Here is a 7,318-nt window from a genome sequence, read left to right on the forward strand (position 1 = left end):
ATATAAATAGTTGATGCTTAACTATTGGTTTCAAGTAGTACAGAACTACTGATAACTTTCTTATGCTGAACAATTAATTTGTTTGGCAGGCACACAAATGTGGGAAGACCTTGAAAGTCAAAAACTTAGACAGCATAATCCATGCTCTATTTAACTGATTCCCAGTTTCCAGCATTGGCAGGTAGACAGTCTTCACTATATTGATGTTTGACTAACATATTTTATGCTCTTATCTCTGCATCCAGTTTTACCATTTTATATTCTTTCTCTCATGTTCATTGAGGGCGACCTATTAGTTCCCATCTTTCATTTTCCCCTTTTAACAGTATTCTCCTCCACAAAACATTTCATTTTTAAAGGATAAACAATCTGATTTTTACAGTACCTTTTGAAATTATGTAAATTCATGCCATTTTGAGCAAGAAGCACTCCCAACAATCAAAACCTCACAAGCCTGAACTATTTGTGAGCACAATAGTGTCTAAATATTTACCACTATTATTGGAATCAATTCCAAGGTTATGTCACATTCAATATGATATTGATTCTCAACATAGAGAATTTTTGTTTGATTTGTAATGGAGCAGTTACAGCTGCCTCCTTCTCTCCGCTGTCTCTGAATTTCTTGCAAATAAATCTTGATGCTGCCTTGTAACAGAAGGAGGGTGATAAAACACATTTATCCAGTTTTGTCATAAAGAATTGTAACAACTTGACAAATAGATGAGAAATAAAGGTTTTACTGATATAAATACATTCTGACTTAATATATGTGAAATCAAACTCTCCCTCTGGATCTGGGCAATCTCTTTTTTTGCTGAAAAGCAGGGCAATTCATGGAAAGAAGTGTTTGTAGGCAAGGAGATTGTACTATGGAGATTGTACCGATATCCACGGTGAGACAGATACTTGCCATATTTTTTCCACAAGATGTTGAAAAATTTGTTTCTCAAAAGCAGTTAACTGAACATTTTCTCCACTGAAGTATTCCAGTTTAGCACACCACGGAAACCAAAAAATACTTTGCCAGGGGAAAACTTAATTTTTCCATGAATGGCTATTAAGAAGGAATAGCTACTTAAAGTTTCAGCACACAATTTAACAAAGAAAAAGACACAATAGCCAAGGTTTCTGTGCACATATGCATAATAAAAAGGCAACATAAATTATTAACACAAGCTCAGCAAGGAGCGGAAAGGGAATGAAGCCCCAGGGTTACATTAAAATCTACAGGCACTCAAGCTTTACATAACAGCTTATTCCAGATACAAAAAGTCAGTTTGATGAAGATCAGCAAAGCAAGATTCTGATGAGACAGGACAGAAAAGAGTTCAAAAGACACCAGTTCTGTTTAATCACACACTTACTCAGCCAAGATTGCTTATTCCAAGGCTGCAATCATGGCAGTCATCCACAGACCCTCTAAGTCTCTCTGTATGGCAGACACGTGAATCCCATTTTTGGGAACCAAAAATTCTCAGAAATACAAAAATTCTCTCAAAGTCCAGCCCTTGGACTTTGCAACATATGGCAGGAGATGCTGATGGAGATTTTTCCTGTAGGTCAGTAAGTCCCATGTTTAGATTCTTCCCCCTTTGAGAAACCCACTGTCTTCCAGCAGAGCTCCATCCTTCCATCCTCAAAGAAATTTGCAGTTCCAAAATCTGATGAGAGCCCCTCATTGTTGCATTCATTCAGTTGACTATAACCTGGATCATAGGTTGGCTTTAGGATGTCATAGACTGTGCTGAAAATTCAAATGGCTCAAACTGGTAGAAAATGAACTGCTGGCTCAACACTTTTCTTTTGACAATTTTCAAATATGCCACTGCAGGGATAAAGGGGAACTGAACTCTCATTTGCTTGAATGTACTGTAAATTTTCCAAGTGGTCCAACTCAGAGAATGTCTGGAGATCAAGGAGAATACAGTAGCAACAGGGCTAGATGCTTGACTTTGTTATCTATTCTTGCATTTTCACGCATCCACCTGGACATTTACTTGAAGTCCCAGATGGCTTCATGATCTTGGAGTACTTTTTCTATTGTTACAGGTATGTAGATATCTGTATGCTGATGTCTAGGTGCAGTTATCCATACCCCATAACCTCCAGCTTGGATTACTGCAACATGTTATGCAACGGATTGCTTTCCAAAGTGATCAGATATTGGGATTATCATAGAAAGCCACTCTAAAAGTATACTTTGCAGCAAGGGGTAATTGAGGACAATGTCTTCTGTATTATTATTATTCTTTTTGTCAATAGTTAAATACCTAACATTCTACTTAGCCTAAGCATCCAATCTTACTATCACTTTCTACTTTTTATACTTGCACATTTAGATAATGTCACCTATTTGTTCCTGGCACTTTGGAAGCAGACAAGACAGCTTGCCCTTCTTCCCCTGGAAGAATCAGGTATTTGTATTTTCCATGCAGCTAAAAATGCCGGAGGCATTGAGATACCAAACTAGCCCAACTCTTAAGCTGCATTCTTTTCCATGCAGAGGAAAAATCAGGGAATTGCAACCATTCTGACAATGACTGGGGTTCCCTGCTTTCTCCAAAAGGTCACAAAATAACCTCCAACTCCCAATCAGTTCTCCAATGTGGAAGGTGGTGGTGATGATCAATTAGCTGAGTCCACAACTAATCAAGGAGAAAACCAACCTAGAACAAAGGAGAAATTTCCTGACAGTTAGAACAATAAATCAGTGGAACGACTTGCCTCCAGAAGTTGTGGGTGCTCCAACAGTGGAGGTTTTCAAAAAGATATTGGACAACCAATTTGTCTGAAATGGTATAGGGTTTCCTGCCTGAGCAGGGGGTTGTACTAGAAGACCTCCAAGGTCCCTTCCAGCTCTGTTTTTCTGTTATTCAGTAACACAGCTGCGAAATATTCTGGAAGAAGATATGGAGGAAAATGCACAGAACTTAGCATGTGGTGGGGAAGCTGTGGAGATAGTGTGGGAGGTATATGTATCCTTTAGAGACTGAAATAAATACCCACTCTCTGAGACATTTTCCAGAATTCCTGATGTTCTCATTCTTTGAGTGCATGCCGCATACCCCACTGCAAACGAAGCATGGAGTCATGCTCTAACCAGCATCCTGTTGCCCAGACAGAAGACCAGGATTGCTCCATTCATGGTACCACTGAACCATTGTCTTTCTGCCCGGAAGGGAAGATAATGTTTTTTTTTTAATAACGGAATTTCTACTCCTATTTCTTAACTGGGCATGAGTTCTGAGATAGAGTTCAGTTTTGTGAGATGAAATCTGTGCTCAGATTTCCAAGTTCCTATTAAGCATAGATGAGGAAAAAGATAGAACCTCATCTCTCCAAAAGTTGGTATAAATGCTAGCAGCCAGTCTTGCTTTTTGTCTGATCAACAGATGCACCAACTGGAGTTGTTTGTAGCTGCCCCAGGCAGCAAATCACTGAACTGCATGTTTCAGCATCTGTTTAGCAGCTTAGTAGATGATCCCTTTCACTTAGGCTGGCCTGCCTTTAAGATCCTCCTCAGCAGGAAAAAACAACTTATTCTTATTAAGACTTGCTTGAGACTCGAGGTCTTCTTGCACTCTGGTAACCTTGAATAACCTTGGATCTTGGATCTGAATTCTGTCATATAGAAAATGGAATCTTACAGCAACATAGGAAGCAGCACTCAATGCAATCAGCTAGGATGTTTGCTAATCAAAAGTCTGTGCAAAATAAGAAGGAAGGAAGGAAGGAAGGAAGGAAGGAAGGAAGGAAGGAAGGAAGGAAGGAAGGAAGGAAGGAAGGAAGGAAGGAAGGAAGGAGACATGATGATGCTTCCAACATCTCAACACAGACTAATTCTGAGCAAATGAGAGCAACTTTACCCTCTAAAAATCTCTAGGATATTCTTTCCAGCAGCCTTACAAATGGTCCTGTGCTTGTCCTACAGATGGTCCTGTGGCTTGTCCTTCCTCACCAAGAAATGGACCATCTTAAAGAGTGCTGCTGATATGATTGGCAGAGGCAAGAGCAGAAAACTTTGTTTTGCTGCTCTTTTTGATATGATATAATTCCTAATGTGTGCTCCTATTTGCACTTGTCTGATTCACTCTTCTTTTTCTCCTAATGGTGAATCTCTGCTGGTGTTTCATCTTTTGAAGTTCCTTAGAGGAACACACAAGGTTCAATGCATAGTGAGCCAGGTACATGGCTTGTAAGATGACCAAACACCACTGAGCTGTTCCAGATGCAAGATCACCCAAGGTTGCTAAGCCCTTTTTGCCTCATGGGTTCCACTGCTCATCTGATAATGAAATTAAGCATCTCAAGCAGGGGTGTCACCATGCCACAGGACTTCCTCTTCTAATTTTCAAGATTCTGTATTTACTTCAAATTAGCTTCGAAGTTGAGAGCCAGTTTGACATAGTGATTAAGACATCAGGCTAGAGATCAGGAAACTGAGTTCTAATTCCATCTGAGGCACAAAACCAGCTGGGTGACTTTGGATTGGTATTTTTTATCAGCCTAGGAAGTTGGCAAAGGCAAACTCCTTCTGACAAATCTTGCCAAGAATATTGTAGGGATTAGTCCAGCCAGGACTGGATATTAACAACAACAAAAAAAAAACGATCAAACATATTTTCCTGAAATCTATGTCATTTTTGTTTCCTTGGTCTTGCCAGACAATATATATAATCTATAAATAATGTGTTAAATATAAAACTAATTCTGTATTAATATGATATGGATCATTTTTAGTTAGTTAAGTTTTGAGACCAAAACCTCAATGACCTGGCTCTTGGTCCAGACCCTTGGCTATGATTTTAGAGGGCCCTTCTGAGCAGTGTGCATCTGCTTCTTATTTTTGCTTTCTTTGTTTCCTTGGTTTTGGTTTTGGTTTCTGTTTTTTACTGAAATCGTCCAAAGTCATTGGGAGTCAGGCAATGTACAAATTTCATGATTAAAAAAAATAAATGTTCCTCATCATTGTTGTACATTTTTCTGTTTGTTCTATTATTGTTGTATTATAATTATTTGGTTTATTATATTTTGGATGCTATATTTCACCCACAGTATAATACTATAGCATAGATAAATATGAAGTCATTGATGAATGAAAAGCCCATGAAATAACACAATTTGATGTAGCACTGAAGAAAGCAGCAACAATTTGTATTCTGTTTCTGGTTTTACAGGAAAGGCCATTTTGTGCACTGGAAAAATCACTCTCAATCATTATCAAGAACCTGTTTTAGGGAAACAACTTGTCTACTCCACCCAAAGGCAACAACACCATCTGTGGTTGTGAATATTTTGTTTGGGCTTTATATGGGTTGTAAATTGCTGGTGTATCTTTCCCTTGGCCATATACAGCAGAAAAGGGTGAAGGTAATTTAAAAAGCTTAACAACACCTTTCATATCAGTTATTGGAAAAAGGAGGAACGTTAATTTCAATAAACAGGCCAAATACAGCGCAACTTTAAAGTGCTACGACTATCTTTATTTTAATTGATACAGGTGCCATATCAATTTCTCACTCATTTGCAATAAACTGCCTCTAGGAAAAGAAACAACTATACAGGTAGTCCTCACCTTATGATCCCAATTGGGACCTGAAATTTTGTTGTAAGTAGCAACACCTGCGATTAAGCAAACCCATTTTTCTGAATGGGCACTTTTTGCAGAAGACACTAGAAACCAACAAAAAAGTTGCAAATCATGATCATGTCACCCCAGGACATTGCAACTAAAGGTAAACCCGCTGCCAAGCACTTGAAATGCAGTCATGTGACTGAAGGGTGAGGAGGACATTTCACAACAATCAGAAGAGCTTTACAGGCCATAAAGCAGAGTTCCCCAACATTTATGGCTTTGCAGAGCGGCAGGAGAGGGAGGCGATGTTTTGTGCAAGCTTGCGTACACACATGCAGCTTCATTTCTGCAAGTGGTGTGTATGCATGTGCCTGCCGTTTATGCAAATGGAGTGTGCGCACACACGCTCACCCGCTGCTTGCACAAGTAAGCATGCACATGTGCGTGTGCACTCACCAGCTGTTTCCACAGCCCAGTTGCAAATCCCTCATGGCCCATCAGTGGTCCAGGGCCCACAGGTTGGGGCCCCCTACTGTTCCAAGGCTGTCATAACTCCCAAGATTCATAAAACAATTGGTTGTAAATCAAAGACTACCTGTATATATTTTTCCATATGTAATATTCTGTGGTTTCCAAGATTCTGGAACTGGGACAAGGGATGTTGAGGCTCTCTTTGAATTTAATGAGGCAGCAATTCTCAAACAAGATCTTGGGATCTGGCAGAGAAATGTCATGGTGTTTTATCCATAAGAAGAAACCTTAAGATTTCCATGAGATCTATTGCTATAACTGGAAGAATGGTGTCATGACAAGATTATGAAAAATATAGGTCAATCATGGAGCGGCCTAAAGAAGCTGGATACAAAATAAGGATTTTCAAAAAATAAACCCCAAAAGGAGTTGAAAATCAGGATTCCTGACAACCTGTGCTTGCTGTTTTTCCATTGCAATGTGTGCAGAGGGTGAGACTATCAACTTGGGGTCACTTACAAACAAGCCTTCTCCATGGTTTGTACTTGCACTCTGGAATATTTGCTAAATTTGCCAGTAATTACCATTATTTGTTCTCAGGCTGCTGAGAATCTGTGGCTACTCTGTGCATCAGGTCCATCTGCTTGAGAGGCTTCATTTATTTATCACATTTGGAAAGTACATTTGAATTAGCCTTTGTGTTTTTAAAACTTCTTGTTAGTAGTGATAGGAATAAGTCAGGGGTAATAATAATAATAAAGTTGGAAGGGACCTTGGAGGTCATCTAGTCCAACCCCCTGCTCAGGCAGGAAACCCTACACCATTTCGGACAAATGGCTGTCCAGTCTCTTCTTAAAAACTTCCAGTGTTGGAGCATTCACTGCTTCTGGAGGCACGTTGTTTCACTGATTAATTGTTCTAACTGTCAGGAAGTTTCTCCTTAGTTCTAGGTTGCTTCTCTCCTTGCTTAGTTTCCATCTGTTGCTTCTTGTCCTGCCTTCAGGCACTTTGGAGAATAGCTTCACTCCCTCTTCTTTGTGGCAGCCCCTGAGATATTGGAACACTGCTATCATGTCCCCCCTCGTCCTTCTCTTTATTAAACTAGACATACCCAATTCCAGCAACTGTTCCTTATATGTTTTAGCCTCCAGTCCTCTAATCATCTGTTGCTCTTCTCTGTGCTCTAGAGTCTCAACATCTTTTTTACATTGTGGTGGCCAAAACTGGATGCAGTATTCCAAGCGTGACCTTACCAAGGCATTGTAAAGT

This window comes from Crotalus tigris, unplaced genomic scaffold (assembly GCF_016545835.1).
Source record: "Crotalus tigris isolate CLP2741 ecotype Arizona unplaced genomic scaffold, ASM1654583v1 scf7180000017663.5292952, whole genome shotgun sequence".
NCBI classification, from domain to species: Eukaryota; Metazoa; Chordata; class Lepidosauria; order Squamata; family Viperidae; genus Crotalus; species Crotalus tigris.